The following is a 17,566-nucleotide window of genomic DNA, read 5'->3' on the forward strand; positions in this document are numbered from 1 at the left end:
CAGGTTCCATTACACAGTTTCGGCGCCTGAAGATTGTGGAACATAATAACCACAGATCCAACTTTGAGACGCAATATGCGGTGGCATACCAAGCCTATTCAAAGAATTTAGAAATTCCACGATCGATCAATTTGTATGAGCGCAAGTCTCCCAGAATTTGACTTTGAATCTTCCAGTTTAAGTCAACAATCGGTATTTTTGGCAGCTAACAGCGCGTGCACTTAAGGAATTGTAGTTACGATAATTTGTCCAATGTCCGAATATTCGTTATGAGTTCATCTTTGGTGAATTGGTAAAGGGAAGATGGAATTGATATCAAACCACCGGAAGTATCAACCGGAATTTACCCATTTCCAATTTTTAGCGAATACGATGTAAAATGTCTTCGGCAATGTCATTTTTGTTCGTATTCCATAATTGACGCTAATTTGATGGCTGATCATCGCGAAAAGTGTGCGAACTTCATTCCAGTGATTATCATGTTCCAGCAATTGTAATTGTATGTATAATATCAAGATATTTCCGAACAGAGCAAGTTCTCGCAAACGGTTCATTGACGAAAGTTGAGAAAAAACTCGTAAATGTTAATTTTGTTGCTGCGGATGTGTTCTCTGTCTGTACTGTATTCTCTGAGTTGAAATAGACTATTTAGTCATTCTCCAAATTAACTGCGAGACGCACAACAGTCGGAAAACGTTCATGAATCGCAAAAGTAAATATCATACAAATCGCTTTATTGCAGTTCACGTATCGACCGTATCGTTCAAGATCAGTAACCGCCATGTTGCTTCCTTTGGGGACGTATTTACACACGTATTTTATCGATTACACCAAACTGTAATACGCAACATTGACATGACTTTTGAATGTGAATTAGACAACAGTGGCGAATATGGTAAGATCCATATGTTGTCGACTTCGATGTGTTGTTAACTTCGATATTCTAGCCTCTAAATTGAATGCTAAATGTTCTTCCATTGTCATCTGGTGAGCGACGCTGATATATTGGATATCCATCATTTCTAGTTTGTGTTTCCGAAAGAAAAGCACCTGGATAGTGTTTCGTTCATTTATTGTCAGACATACAAACCGAAGTGGTATTGTGATGTCCGTAAGGAACATGAACCATATTGGTTTCGTATAATTCTGCTTCTATCTCTGGATCAGGAATTTCCGCAGAAATGATTTAATCAATTTGATTTGGTGTAACCACCATCCACCATCCACCATCCAAAGAAGAATATGTGCGTGCGGCAAACCTCTCTTTTGCCACTCAACAGAGTACATCCAGCATCTAACAGCACCATATATAGTATACGCTGTTTTAAGATAAAGTTTACAAAACATCGCAACTGTTGTTTGAAAAGTTGTCCTCTGACATCGTGACGATCGTTTGCTGATTGCCCGCGATCCATAATTTCATTCGTATGTCATCGCATCCTGGGAATACTCGGTCATGTGCCATGGGCTGTCAATATACATACTTATGTTGATGCCAAAACGAACGCGACCTCTTCGTGGCATCGTAACAAATTTCAATCTGTAATTGAGCACTTTGTGTGAAACACACATAACATTTTCATGGAATAAATTTCAATAATTTTTTTTTGAATAACCGGAATAAAGAAAGCAAACGACAAATTTGACAATTGAAAAACAAAAGGAAAAAAGTTGGAAACAAAAATTTTTGTATAAAAAAAAATTATTTTTTTGGAATTGTCCAACTTTCCGACTTTTCCTCACGAAAAGCATACGTTTTTTTTATTTCTAAACTTTCCTCGATCCACAGCGAACAACCTCTTAAAATTTCATCAAGATTGCTTCAGCTGTTCTCAAGCATTAGCGTTACTAACAGCATTCATTCGTTTGTATGGGAAAAAGAAAAGGGCTCTTTTTAGGGGTTTTCCGGCAATTATTCGAATTTTTTTCACCATAAAAACCATCCTTGAGCCTCAACGAACGTTTTAAAAAAAGAATTGGCAAAATTGGACCAGGCGTTTTTGAGTTATGCGCCAGCATTTAAAATCATGTTCGTTTTTATTTCCTTTTTAAAATCGTATTTGAAAATATATTTTCTTCATAAGTTTTTTTACGGAAAATTTTCCAGAATTTTCTTAAGTATTCTCCTTGTTTGGGCGGAGGCCTGTCCGAATTGGTGGTAATCACCGAAATCGGTCCAGGCGTTCTCCAGCTATAAGCGTAGTAACTAACGTCACTTTCTTTTATATATGTATATAGATTATATAACTATTCTATTATCATAACACATTCAACGTCTCCAGATCTAAATGAACGACTTAATATATTTTCGAAAATTTGTCAAAATTACTAGTGTGGTAGTTCTAGTGTTAAATTTAGGTACAATAATACGTGTGGCTACATCAAATGAGATTAAACCAAACATAGTATTTATTATTTAAAATAAACTAAATTAAGTGCTGTTATAAAGACATATTAAAAAATGATAAAATAAAATATTTATTATCCTTTTTATTATTTGTCTTACATTTTATAAATTTATAGTTATAATAACTAAACTTAAAATTGTTAAGCAATTTTACAATTATTACCCACAGTGCAACTTTCCATATATGTGCGCGCTCTCATTTGTAAACATGGAGTGGTAAAATACGTTGCTCTTATTTCCGCCTTCATGTTTGCCCGCGATGATCCCCTCATCTAGCCCTCACAATGTGCACGCGTGTGCGAACGGGGCAAAATGGGGCTAATATGCCCACCCCTGGCTTAATGTAACATAATGTCCTATAGCTAAAATTTTGTTCATGTGCATACTTACAAATGCAGCTATATAATAAATATGAATAATTATAAAGGTGAACGTATCTAAATAGTTTAATATTTACCGAGAGTGATATCCACTATTTTTAATTTTGTTAAAGCCTTTTGCTTGCTTTCCCATTGCAGTTGTATAGCCACACCAACTCGTAGCTAAATAATGACTGCATTACCTTCTCTATCGCCCCCTTGGTAGATTTTAGGTTTAGGATGATGGCCTCCTAAAAATGTATAATTATCTATTAATATTTATATATGTATGTATATGTAAATGGAAAGAAAGACAAACTTATCACAGCGTCAGCGTAAGCTTGGTGTGAAAGGTGCTCCTCTACCTTCAGCACTGTTTCCTCTGACAACATGGGGAGCAAGCTTTGCAACATAAGCTGCTCCTCACTCACCACGTTGCCAGTGATGCGTCTTACACTGCGGTGGGTTTTTACAGAGAGTACCTTACACTCCCGCAACAATTGACTTTGTGCTTGCATCTTCGCACGTTCGGACATCTGAAATTTAAAATTATAAATAATTGAAATAATTTTATTTCAATAAATACATTCTCAGCAAGAGCACTTTCTACCGCTGATAGCAGATTTATAATGTCTTCTTGTCGAGATTCTATTCTACCAAGGGTGTCAAGAATGTTCTACAGTACCAACGCAGTATCGCAACTTTTATTAGGTTGGAGTTGGGTGGCTATCCGCAGGGGTTCGGCGATATGGATAATATGATACGAGACTCTCGCATTGGCTCTCATTTTTCTCTCAAACGCGTTCCCTGATTATTTGACAGTGAAGGAGATCAGGGAATTTCGATCAGCTGATTTTAGAAAAGGCGGGATGTCAGAAGTAAACCGCTATAATTACTTGTCGAAATTAGTGTGAAATGAAATTTCATTGAACTGTGCGAACATATTTTGGCAAAATAAATGTTTATGTAAATTAATTAATGATTTTGCAATTTAGCATTTACATATGTATGTATTTTCAAAGTGTTTAATTTAGTGTATTGTATAATTTATTAAATGCCAATCTAAAATTTTTCAGCAGTGGCGTCATTGGCAAATGTTATAAAAAAATGCAAGTTTTGACAGCTCTCTCTCGAATCAAAGAGTCTCGTATCATATTATCCATGTCGGCGATACGAAAACGGCTCAATTTCTTCTCCTATAAGGAAAGTTACAATTATTACAATAAAAAACATATAGTAAGTAAAATAAAGTCATTTTACCATTTCGCTGCCGTGCACTAATGCTCTCCGATGAGGAGGAGTCAACCAGAAAAGAAAAAATCCATTTATGCATGCAAAATTATAAAATAAATTATGGAATAGAGGAATTAAAATAAATTTATTTCCTATTGGAATAGAAAAATACTTAAATTCTAAATCTACTTTTTTAATAATTTGAATGTCTTCATCTATAATTTCACCTACTAGAATACCTAAACCAGATGGGGATACCAAACGCTCTCTGAAAACATCACCAACTTTTGTCAAAATAACACAACCAAAAGTATCTGGTTGGTTTTGTTGGTTGACAATTTTCAAAGACTCTATTTTATTGCTAAAAAAGAAACTAACTTTTTTGCAATTAATAATAAACTTATCTATTTGAGGAATTTTGCTAGAATCCGTAAAATTGACGGTATTCTGTAGGCTTCCAGTTTCTTATTTCGTCCAGATCTCTACTGCGTCTTCATTTTTGTTACGTTCCATCTCTCAACAAGCAACTGAAGAAGTTTCTTAGTAACACCTTAATCAACTAAATGAATGGGATCTAACCGAAATTAAGAAACCATGCACGAATTCCTGCTGTACTTCCATTTCATATACCTGCTCGAAAGCTCGGCGTTTTTTGGCTTCTTGTTTAATCTGGTAACATTTACATGCCTTTACTGAGGCGTAGCATAACTTAAAAATTGTAAAGGGCGTTCCTCGACAGGAATTAGGTATTTGTACATTTCTTGTATATTTTTTATTCGATTTGGATTCTAATATTTTCATAATTTTGATTTGTTCATTTTGATGAAAATGTATAATATTTTTTATTTCTTGGCCATGGTTAAAATATGTCTTATTATATAAAGTAGTGCAATTTTAAACTGAATTAATTTTGTGCCTGTAATATTTTGGACCTTCCATATATGGTTTCCGTCAATTATAATATTTCCGTGATCTAATATTAATAATGGCACATTGTTTTCTTGAACAATATTACAATATGTTTTGTCCTTATGTAGTAAAGGGATGGTACAATTATCTTGCAATTCTTGTTTAAAAATATTTATTCCTACATTATTCTTACACTTACTTACACACTTTTCTTTCAATTTGCAAATTTACATGTTGTAGGCTAACGGAATTAAATTGTATAATTTACATGTATTATTAATAAGAGGGTAGTTATATATTGTGATTATCGCATTCCTGTACATACAAACGTGGATACCCGAATATTCTAATATATTTATGACAGGAACATCAAAAATTTCATTTGAAATCAACTCGTGAATTTTGTTCAAGTTTAAAGTTCCACAGTAAAAATTTCCATTTCTAGCAAAATTAATTGTGTTTGTAATTGCCTTTAACTCTTTGTAAACTTCTCTGATTACAAATTCTTCTACAACAGATTTCGGATCTAATCTTTCTAATAATTTTACAAACTGAGAGTGAGAGTGTGAGAAATTTTATAATTGAGCCTAAAAAGTTTAGCCTGTAGTTTGTGGGTATTAATCCTGATTTTAAACTCTCTATTTTACTGACAAGAATAGCCTCGTATTTTCGTACGGTGTAAGTATAGTCGTTAAATTGGCTAAGTGGTACAAAAATTGTCTGTCTTCAAGTAAATACACTAGGTATGTCTGTAAAAAGAAGAAGTTAAAACAAATTTTCTATTACTGAGGTCTGTCACTAAATCTGCAAACGAGGAGTGTAAATAATATTATAATACCGCCGTACATGCTGGAGCTTGTCTTCGAATGCTGTCCTTATGGATAATTTTTCTTCTCTTAGTTTGAATGGTTGCACCACGATTTTCTTTTACAGTATGTTTTTTATATTTATTGGCACTTTTATTCCGTCTGTCCATTCGGGAATATAGTTTATCACCTGACTTATACATATATATATATATAATTGTCTTTCTATCTTTATTGGGATAATTTAATACTCTTCCTTGATTTTTGAGTAAAATATCTTCTATTTCCGGATACTTTTCCCGATTGAAGAATACGCCTTCCGGTTTGTATCCTGTAGTTCAATGGATAGTTTTATTGTACTGTCGTACCGCGTTAAACAATTCTTCGCCAGGAGCTGTTTTGTTTTCGTTAGCTAAACTTGTCGAAATTTCGTTTAGCATACTGTGAACCCGTTCAACTTGACCGTTCGTTGTTGAATGGTGTATTGGAGTCATTGCATGTGTCTGTTATACACTGCCTTCACTACGTTGCATGAGTACATAGAGGAAATATTATCTCAAGTGTACCAAACATCTTATGACTGATCACGAAAATGTGTTCGTAGCATGAACAATAATATATACATCAGCTCCATTGATAAGTACTCAAAATATTGTTACTTACGAAAACTGGAAAACAAACTAAATTGTCAATGTGTTCGTAGCATTCTCGTTATCAGTGAGAAGATGTTTGGTATACTTGAGATAATATTTCCTCTATGTACTCATGACAATTTAGTTTGTTTTCCAGTTTTCGTAAGTAACAATATTTTGAGTACTTATCAATGGAGCTGATGTATATATTATTGTTGATGTGAGATACATACATATATCCATTTGGATGTATTCCCCTACTTTGTTGGAATTGGAGTATTCCTATAGGTTGTTTGTTTGGATGTCTTTCATACTTGTGTTGTAAACAAATTTCACATTTTATTGTTTATGTTCTACACATTTCCTTCACGTTGAGCCAAAAATGTGTATGTAAAACTTCCTGTGTGGTATTTTTATAATTGTGGTGAGCACGTATGTGTGTCTTTACTACTAGTTTCTTTTGTTCGTCTATGTTTATAATATCAATCAATAGATTTGGTGATATTACAAATATGCAAGTTGGAAAATTAGCAATAATGTCATCTTTGATATAAAATAATATTTTTTCATCTATTTTTAAAACGTTCGTGACAGTTGATCTTGCTTCTTCTTTTAATTTTTCTATTAAGTCATTCTTGTCTTTGTAGTGGATTGCATGACGTACTCTATTTGGAAAAATTGTTTTCGTTGATACGCCTACGTTTGCTGGGTCATAAATATCGGGTGATTTTTTAAGAGCTTGATAACTTTTTTTAAAAAAAACGCATAAAATTTGCAAAATCTCATCGGTTCTTTATTTGAAACGTTAGATTGGTTCATAACATTTACTTTTTGAAGATAATTTCATTTAAATGTTGACCGCGGCTGCGTCTTAGGTGGTCCATTCGGAAAGTCCAATTTTGGGCAACTTTTTCGAGCATTTCGGCCGGAATAGCCCGAATTTCTTCGGAAATGTTGTCTTCCAAAGCTGGAATAGTTGCTGGCTTATTTCTGTAGACTTTAGACTTGACGTAGCCCCACATAAAATAGTCTAAAGGCGTTAAATCGCATGATCTTGGTGGCCAACTGCCCATGCATCCCGAAAAATGCACTGTTTGGTGTGGTTTGTACGCTGGTGGAATCATTGGACCGTATTTTTTCAAAGATGCTGTTGGACGCAACGTTACGGTGAATGGCGATCGCTATCGTTCGATGCTAACAAACTTTTTGTTGCCAAAAATGGAAGAACTGAACTTGGTTGACATGTGGTTTCAACAAGATGGCGCTACATGCCACACAGCTCGCGATTCTATGGCCATTTTGAGGGAAAACTTCGGAGAACAATTCATCTCAAGAAATGGACCCGTAAGTTGGCCACCAAGATCATGCGATTTAACGCCTTTAGACTATTTTTTGTGGGGCTACGTCAAGTCTAAAGTCTACAGAAATAAGCCAGCAACTATTCCAGTTTTGGAAGACAACATTTCCGAAGAAATTCGGGCTATTCCGGCCGAAATGCTCGAAAAAGTTGCCCAAAATTGGACTTTCCGAATGGACCACCCAAGACGCAGCCGCGGTCAACATTTAAATGAAATTATCTTCAAAAAGTAAATGTCATGAACCAATCTAACGTTTCAAATAAAGAACCGATGAGATTTTGCAAATTTTATGCGTTTTTTTTTTTAAAAAAAAGTTATCAAGCTCTTAAAAAATCACCCGATAGATACAATTTGATTTTTAAATGAATTCAATGGTTGTTTTACCCTTTTGAAATGTTCTACAGGTGATCTTTCTGCCGAATGTTGAGAACAATCAGTAGTCGCATTTATTTGTGGTCTTGGTAAAGCGTCTGCTACAACAATTTGGTGTCCTGGTTTATAAACATGTTTTGCTCCATATTCTTCAATTAAATTTTTCCACCTTTTTAATTTCGTATTCGGATTCTTGTCTGGTATTGAATATATGAGGGACTGATAGTATGTGTAAATAGTTAAATTTGCTACCCCATATAAGTAGATACACCCGCGGCCAAGCGTAACTTACCACTTGATATTTTTTCACTATTTTCAATTTTTTCGTTCTTTGGGTAACTTTTTTATGGATTTAATAGAATACGGGGAATATATAGATGGCTCGAATATATTTGGTTAACTGTTGACTTTAATCTGGTCCATTTGTAAAATTAAATTGAGACAACTTTTTTTTATTTGCACACAAGTCTTTGATTTCATTATTACTAATTCTTGTAATAACTTAACAACATTTTTTGTTTCAATTGAAAATGGAATTACAACATATTCAAAAAGAATAAATGGAAATCTAATCGGTCCACCTCTAGCGGATATTACAGCTTCGATACGAGCAGGCATTGACCCAACAAGTTTCTCCAAAACACTGCTTGAAATTTCCTCCTCCCAAACACTTTCTAACATTCTGGTTTACTTTACTTTTTTGACAGAATTTATTTTTTTTTTTAATATTTTATATTTGTGTAAGTCAGAGATCACTTCATTAAAACTTAACGGAAAAATTCCATTACCGCAACAAGTACCGTTACAATGAGTGATAGAACACGTTTTCGCTAGAAATTTCTTAATGGTAAGTTACGCTTGGCCGCGGGTGTAGTTTCGTAACTTTTGAAGTGACCAAACTATGGCTAATAGTTCTTTTTCATTTGTGCTATAATTCTGTTCAGTATCATTTAATGTTTTTGAAATGAAGGCAATTGGTTGTTTATTTTGAGATAGGACTGCCCCAATAGCAAAATTACTTGCATAAGTAGTTAAATCAAATAGTTTCGAGAAATCTGGTTGAAGGGGTTCTGTTTGTTGCCAAGTGCTATGTATATAAATATATGAATCTACGCAACCTTGTCTGCGAAGATGTTCGAGCAGCAAGCGAAGCGGTGACAATCGGCGATCGTTTGTTCGTTTCTTTCGGCACAGCTCGGCTTTTCTACCAACAACATAATGTTGCCATGCTTATGCTGTTGTTGTTTTTGTAGAACAATGTTTCAATTTTTGGTTGGTGACATATTCAATTAAAAATAAATTCTGTTGGGATTCGAACCTACGTGCTCGTCGTAACTCTTCAAGCGCTTACCACCAACACCACCATTGACATATTGCATTGTCCTAATTATGGTTTGGTTATGCATGAAAGAAATATGCAATGGATCGCCGATTGTTACCTCTTTCCTTGAGCTTGTACATTATTGAAGTTATGCTTCTTTTTCTTTCGTTTGTCTTTCGTTTTTGCGAATTCTCAACTATTTTGCGTATATTTTGGTTGAAATACTCTGCGTTGGCCGTTGAAAAATTAAGGCTATACTAACATCATTTCTGTAGTTAGTCTTCATTTAAATTTTTTTGAAAATCGACCCGCAATGACGAAGTATATAGTTTTATCTGACAGCGTGAGGTTTAAGAAGTTCATTTCTAATTTTGTCTTGTGGCATATTAGAAATGATGTTTCTCCGAAAATCGTTCGCTTACAACGGATAAAACGACTTCTGAGTGGTGATTTTAATGAATAAATTCCTTTTGGTTGAAATGCTCTGCGTTGGCCGTTGAAAAGTTAAGACTATACTTCTCCGGATACTTCATTCCTTTCATTTCTTCAAAGAAATTAATGACATTTAGAAATATGCATATTTGCATTATTTCGTTGTCATTTCCAGCAATAGAATTTCTATGGCATAAGTAAAGTAATGGCCGCCGATTGTCACCCCTTGCCGTTGTAGCAGCTTCGCCTACAAACATGCGTAAATATGTATGTATGTATACGTATGATCGTGAATACATATCGACGCAAATTTTTGCGAGAAGCACCAGAAAGTTGTGCAATTTATGATTTTTAGCTTTTGCCATCGTCGCGACTTGTTGGCAAAGGCATGCTCGGGGAGATGTTACGACCTCTGTTTTTATGAATGAAGCGAGATAGCTTGTGGAATTTGCGCCTGCGTTCATGAATGAAATCGTTTTTGTTGTAAAATTTACTACACTTGTTCTTCGCCAATTTGGCTGCTATATTGACTTGTGAAGATCAATTTTTTGTTGGTGACATATTCATATGTGTACGCATATGTATGTTTGTATGCTTGTGCATTATTCGGCAATGTATGCAAATATATGTACATATAAGTATATATGAATGTATGAACATGCAAGTCAATGCGCGCACATGTAATAGGTATATTGATAAGTGATGAAAATATGATTTCAATTTCTGAACGCGCACATGCGTATACATACACTCATATGAGCATGTGCAGATACACAAGACAGGATAGAAGGTGTATGCCTTTTAACATCGTATACTATACAAATAAATATTTTTCTTACTAATAGAAATTAAATTTATCACAGCAATCTACATAATATACATATACATAATTATAAAATGTGAATTTAAGTTTTCTAGTTTTCTTTCATACAAAATGATATGCATTTCTTGGAATATCACTAAGAAGTATAACTTCATCCGCGCGTAGGGACTCCACGCACCTTTTTTTTTGCAGTGCATCCAGTGCTGCCTCGTTTAATTTTATGTCTACTTGATCTTGATCTCCTTGATCTCGTCCTAAATGAATAGTTAAGGGTTTAGTGATAGATGCAAAATTTCTAATAAATTTTCTATAATAACTAGCTAATCCTAAAATTGACCTTAGCTCTTTAAGAGTTTTGGAATTGGGAAATTTTTTATTGTTTCAATCTTGTTTGGATCCACAGTAATCCTATTATGCTAAATGATGTGGCCAAGATACTCGACTGAGTCTTTAAAAAAAAATGTGACTTTTCATCTGAAATTTTCATATTGACTTTATGTAGTGCATTTATTATAGTTGAAACTTAATGGAAATGGAATGGAAATAAGTTCAATATGTTCTTCGGGTGAGGAAGAAAACATTAATACTTTAATAAAAGCACGTTTTGTCTTTCTCACTTGCGAAAAATGAATGTCGGATGTTTTATTGACAAAATGGCCACCGGCTCTTTTTGACAGGTAACCGGGTACTTCATATACATACAACTTATAATTAACTTAATGTTTACATCTCGACCAAAATGACAAATTTGATTGGCCTCAATCAATAGTCTAGAAAGAAACAATGACTGGGGGGGCTTGTTGTCAGTACAAATTGGTGACAGCCATTTCCGAATTTTAATAGCCTCAATCACTCCGTCATAGGGCAGTTGAGTTAGCTGACAATTGTCAACGTCTCTTATTACGTACCGATCATTAGGCAACACTTTATGTATCACATAGGGGCCGCGTTATTTCTGGATAAGTTTCTTATTTTTCTCGACCGAAGTATCAACATGTCTAATTACTACGAATTCCCCGACTGAATATTTCTTTGCAGGCATACTGTTTCTAAGGAAATATTGCAAACTGTATTCTTGGGACTTTTCTATTTTTCTTAGGGCATCCTCTCGTATTTTCTCTAAATCCCTAGGGGTATCCTGTAGTATCTTATCTTCTAAGAATTCAGTCAAACCATCTACTATGCAGCCCCGCTGGGTCACGCCGAAAAGTAACTCACTAGGTGTGTATTTAGTTGTACTATGAACCGTATTGTTTATGGCGTATTATACTTGGGAGAGTTGTAGTGGCCAGTCAGAGTGTTCTGTCGAGTCGGTTAATTTACTTAACTTGGCTTTCACAACACGGTTAACCCGTTCTACTTGACCATTGGCTTGTGAAGATGCTACTGCGACTTTTACATGGTTTATGTTTCTTTTAAAAGGGAATTTACTGAAATCAAGTGAAGTAAAACACGACCCTCGTCGTGGACGACTATACTAACCGAAATATTTTTCTAGGGCACAGCAAACCTCTTTCGTAATTGTCGAATTGACTGGGTATAGTCTTACGAATTTGGTGAAGGCATCAATGGTTACCAATATGTGTTTGCGCTTCGATCTAATAGCTGGCAGCGGGCCAAAGTGGTCGAGGTGAAGGGTATCGAAGGGGATTGGCTTCTTTGGAATGCTGAACAGGTTATGTTCATTTGAACGCGCAGGGGCTGAATATAGTATGCACTTAATGCAATTACGGGTAAATCGTTCAATTTTATCTCGCATATGTTCAAACCAATAGTGTTTACGTATTTGACTATAACATTTGTCCACACCCAAATGCCCGATCTTTTCGTGCACCATACGAATAACGTTGTCTTGCATTTCGGCGGGCACGCATAATAAAGAGTCGTTACCTAGCCGGCGGAAAACCAGACCGTCTATCAGTTCGTAACCAACCACTTCACCCTTTTCTAATTCGCCCAAAAGCTCTTTGAGTCCCGCGTCCCTACTCTGGGCAACTTGGATTTGAAAATCCAAATCGTCATGGTCGATGGCGGCAACTAGTTTGCAACTACTCCTAAACCTACGCTCGCCTATTGTTAGCACTTCGGACAGATCTTGATAATCCTTCGAGTTACCTACAGACTTTAAAGGCACATCGGGTGCAAGTATATTAATATCATTCGCAGTATTTGGGGGCAAGGGGATTCGGCTTAATGCATCTACATGACCGAGGTTAACACCTTTTCGGTGCCGGATCGAATAGTTGAAATTTTCTAACTCTAGGGCCCATCGCGCTATTCGTGGATTTACATGTTTTTTGTTTAGCGCCATTGTAAGGGAGTTGCAGTCTGTAACAATGGTGAACGGTCTCCCTTCTAAGTAAATCCTAAATCTCCTGAGAGCATAGATAATGGAAAGCGTTTCCAACTCGAAGCTATGGTATCTTGACTCTGCCCCCGTAGTAGTTTTTGAAAAGTATGCAATGGGATGTAGCTTCTTATCATCCTGTCTCTGGAGTAGGACAGACCCGAACCCATGACTGCTGGCGTCACAATGAAGTTCTATTTCCCGCGTATGGTCATATATTGCTAGCACTTGGGCTTTCACTAATTGCGACTTTAATTTCCTAAAAGCTTCTAGACACGATTCTGAAAAGATGAATGTTGCTTCTTTACGTAAGAGATCTAAAAGTGGTTTAGCCGTTTTTGAAAATGACGGTACAAATTTCCGAAAATATGAAAATAGTCCAAGGCACGAGCGAAGTTCCTTGTGGTTCTGCGGGATTGGGTAATGAGCGATAGCACGGACATGAACATCAGATGGTTGTATTCCCAATGGACTAACGTGGTATCCTAAGTATTCTATTTCATGGTATCCAAACTTACACTTTTTCAGTTTAAGTTCTAATCCTCTTGTATAAGTTCTTTTCAAAACTTTCTCGACGGTAAGGAGGTGACTTTCGAAATCGGCAGATGCGATAAGAATATCGTCAATATACACGACAATTTCTCTTGCATCTATTAAATCGTGGAAGATATTGTAAACAAATCTCTGGAAATTTGCTGGTGCGTTCTTTAATCCGAACGGCATTCGAAGGTATTCAAATTGTCCTTGTGGTGTGACAAATGACGTTAATGGAATTGAATTCACGTCCATGGTCAATTGGTTGAACACGTACAGCTGTAATTGCGTCCCTTTTAACGTTATCTAACTTGGGTCCTAAGTCTACCTCCGGTTCGATTCCAACATCAATCGCATTTAGTTCCCTTACTACATTGACATATTCATCGGTGCATTCACTGTTGCAAACACCAAAGTTCAAAATGTTATCATCGCATGCGTTCGACATGTTGACACTTTCCTCACCAGCTCTACCCCGGCCGCCCTTCCGATTACACAAATATCCCCCACGGTCACCGTCAGGCAACTCAACTAATATCGAATCAGAAACACAGCGTTTTATATCAGAAAGAAAAACAACTTTGTTTAATTCAGTTTTAGATAACAAATTAGTTTGGAATTCATTCTTTTTTTTCATATTAAATTGTTTGAAACGTATATTGAATATTTTAAGAAAATCTTGACCGAGTATTAGAGATGTTGTTATCGTATCATCAGGAACCACCATTATTTGTAAGTACCGAATTTTGCCTCTAAATTTTACTGCACACAACACAGTACCAAACGAATATACATATTCGGTGCCGGCCAACACTAATGAAATTTGTAAGATATTGATTGATTGATAATTGAGCGCATTGCGGGGCGCTTGACCGTTGCATTAAACTAATGGGACTGCCGGAATCAAGAAGAGAAAACATTTCTTTAAAACCTGTGCCTCCGACTCGATAATATCTGCATAAAGCCACACTTACCCATTGCACTATGGTCTGAAATTCAAATTTTTTGGCATAAATCCAAAAATTATTTTTTCTTATTTCAAAAAAATAGGTACGCAGTATTAATTGAGACATTTCAATGGTTTAAAATATACAAAAAAATATTTGGATATGGCAACTCTGTTCTAAATATGAGCTGTAAAACATGATGCTAAAAAGGAAAAAAAAAGAAATAAATTTATAATGGAAGAATATAAGAAAGGTATCTATTTTTTAATTTAATGGAAAAAAATGTGGTTTATTGTGTTATGTCTGTATAGTGTGGAGGTTTGTTTGATAGGTTTTTTAACCGAAAATTTCGTATTAACCTGTGTTCTGTGGAGTGAAAGTTGTGTGTATTGTCCCGTATTGTTCCAGATTTTTATGTTCGGTGGAAGTTTGGGGTATGTTCTTTAAAATCATGTATGTAACATTGACCCGTTTTAGCCCTATTTAAGTATATTTGTAATTTTCAGCAACCTTTAAATTCCAACACGAAGAAATGCTTGGAGTTTGGATAGAGGGCGATCGCAAAACTAATGTTGTTTTGGATTGGGTTTTTAAAAAAATGAATACTAATGATTTAAGTTTAAAGAAACAGGATGAAATAAGAAAAAAAAAATACAAAATTTATTAGCATATGTTAGCCAAAAATTATCAAAATGTAATCGTATGGTTAATAGATTTTAAGAGAAATACCCCCAGTGGGTTTCCGCAACACCTATTATTGAAATTTCTGAGAATGATTTTGAAAAACCCTGTTCAAGTAAAGCAGGACGACCAAAGGTTAGCTTCACAGATGCAAAAGATCGGCTTAAGAGGAAGCTGGCAAGTGATCTTTCTTGTGAAAAGAATGACGATGTTGATTTTTTGATTCATGCAGCTACTGTGGCGGCAAAAAAATCAAAACAAGTGATTTAGCATTTATTTCAAAGAAAACTGCACATCAACCAGAACAAAGCGAAATAAGAAAAGCTCTTACCTCCAAAAAACCTGAAGCAGTTCCACTCACTCCTTAAGAAGCTCCCGCATTTTTACTTGAAAATGATTTAAGCAAAAGACAATACATATATCAACATGAGGTTGTTAAATAAAGAAAGGAATTGCAATATATATCCAAGCTATGAGGAAGTAATTAAAAGCAAGCTACTTTGCCGGCCTAAGGAGATATCTGTGTCGGAGTCTTCAGCAGAAGTATCACTGCAAAATATCTTAGACCATACCGCACAACGCACTCTTTTATTCCAAAAAGATGTTTTGCACGTCATGGCAGAAATTTCGAATGTTGTTTTAATTGCTAGCTATGGGTTTGACGGTACAACGGGACAAAGTATGTTTAAACAAAGGTTTGAGACAAGTACACCTCAACTTTTTGACCAATCACTGTTTGTAACTACCATTTTACCTTTACAAATGTTGGACAGTTCTGGCAAAATTATTTGGAGGAATCGCACTACGCAATCAGTGCGGTTTTGCAGGCCATTAAAAATGCAATTAGCAAAAGAATTTACAGCTCTAATTCTATAAGAAAATAGTCAGCTAGATATGCAAATATCTTATTTAAATCCAATATTCAAATGGATAACGGAGAAAAAATTATTGTCAATTATGATTTGCATATGACTTTGATTGATGGAAAAGTACTAAATGTTAAAACAAACACCAATTCTAATCAAAAATGCCCAATATGTGGTGCTACGCCAAAACAATTCGTAACAACTAAAAATTTTAATTCTGATATATTTAAACCCAAACTTACATCCTTATATATGGTATTAGGCCACTTAATCCATGGATTCGAGTATTTGAATTCGTTGTAAACATTGCTTATAGAATCGAATTAAAAAAGTGGCAAATAAGGGAAGCTTCAGATAAAGAAGCATTCCAACTTCGTAAACAAGAAGTAAAAAAGAGGTTTTGGAAAGAAATGGGCCTTCATATAGATAAGCCTAAAGCAAATGGTAGTGGAACATCAAATGACGGCAATACTGCCAGGAAAGCATTTAACAATTTGGAACTCTTTTCTTTAATTACAAATATTGATATAGAAATTTTGAATAACTTTAGAGTTATATTAATTGCTATTTCCTGCGAGTATCCTATAGATACCACAAAGTTTGAAGATTTTTGCAAAAGAACTGCCTTCTTGTACATGGAAAAATATTTATGGTTCCAATGATAGCAACAGTTCATAAAATATTTGTTCACGGCTCACAGATTATACAAAATTGCGTAATGCCTGTTGGTTGTTTTGGTGAAAATGCGTCAGAAGCTCGAAATAAATTATACAAGAGAGATCGCAACGCACATGCAAGAAAAAATACAACAAAAAATAATATGACTGATGTTTTCAATAGAGCAATGGATTCTTCATACCCCCTTCTTTCAAGCTTGTCTTTATCCGCTAGAGAAAAATTTCGGAAAAGAGAGAAGCTACCAGAAGAAGTAATACAATTGCTTACACCTTCAAGTGAGCTTCAAATTTTCAACCACTTGCCAGGGGGATCTGAATACGATTCGGATAATTCTGATTTCGATATATCGGAAGCAGACGTTGTGGAGAACGTTTTAGTTTTAGATACGGAAGACTGTGATTTCGAATGATTTGCTTGGTACATATAACTTTTTATATTATATTCAAGTGAATTTAATAATTCTGTTACTTCTCTCTCATTTCAGATGTACAGTCAGTGTTATTATAAAAATAATTGTTTCAGTAAAAACATATGTATAAATATTTGGATAATAAAATTATTTGACCACTTTTGCCTATCATATGCAAATTTTTCATTTTATGAAACCAAATTTTTACTATAGGTCCAAGGGAGGTACTCCTAGGGACTGACCGATTTCAAATATTTTTGGTATCGTCGATGCGTATTACAAGAATAACATATTTACCAATTTTCGTGAAGATAACGCAATTTTTGGAGCTGAAATTCAAAAATTTTTACTATAGGTCCAAGGGAGGTACCCCTGGAGAATGACTGATTTCATCCATTCTTGGACTTTTTCTTAACTAAGTCATATATAACCTGTATGCGATATTTCAATTG

The 17,566-nt window shown here is 35.0% G+C and overlaps 2 pseudogenes; one reads left to right on the plus strand and one right to left on the minus strand.

The window, feature by feature from the left end:
- Positions 1-2,725: 2,725 nt before the first annotated feature.
- On the minus strand, positions 2,726-6,208 carry LOC126764630 (uncharacterized; annotated as a pseudogene).
- A 3,437-nt stretch (positions 6,209-9,645) lies between these two features.
- LOC126764750 (small nucleolar RNA U3) lies at positions 9,646-9,845 on the plus strand (annotated as a pseudogene).
- Positions 9,846-17,566: the final 7,721 nt, after the last annotated feature.

Source organism: Bactrocera neohumeralis, unplaced genomic scaffold (assembly GCF_024586455.1).
Source record: "Bactrocera neohumeralis isolate Rockhampton unplaced genomic scaffold, APGP_CSIRO_Bneo_wtdbg2-racon-allhic-juicebox.fasta_v2 cluster09, whole genome shotgun sequence".
Taxonomy (NCBI): Eukaryota; Metazoa; Arthropoda; class Insecta; order Diptera; family Tephritidae; genus Bactrocera; species Bactrocera neohumeralis.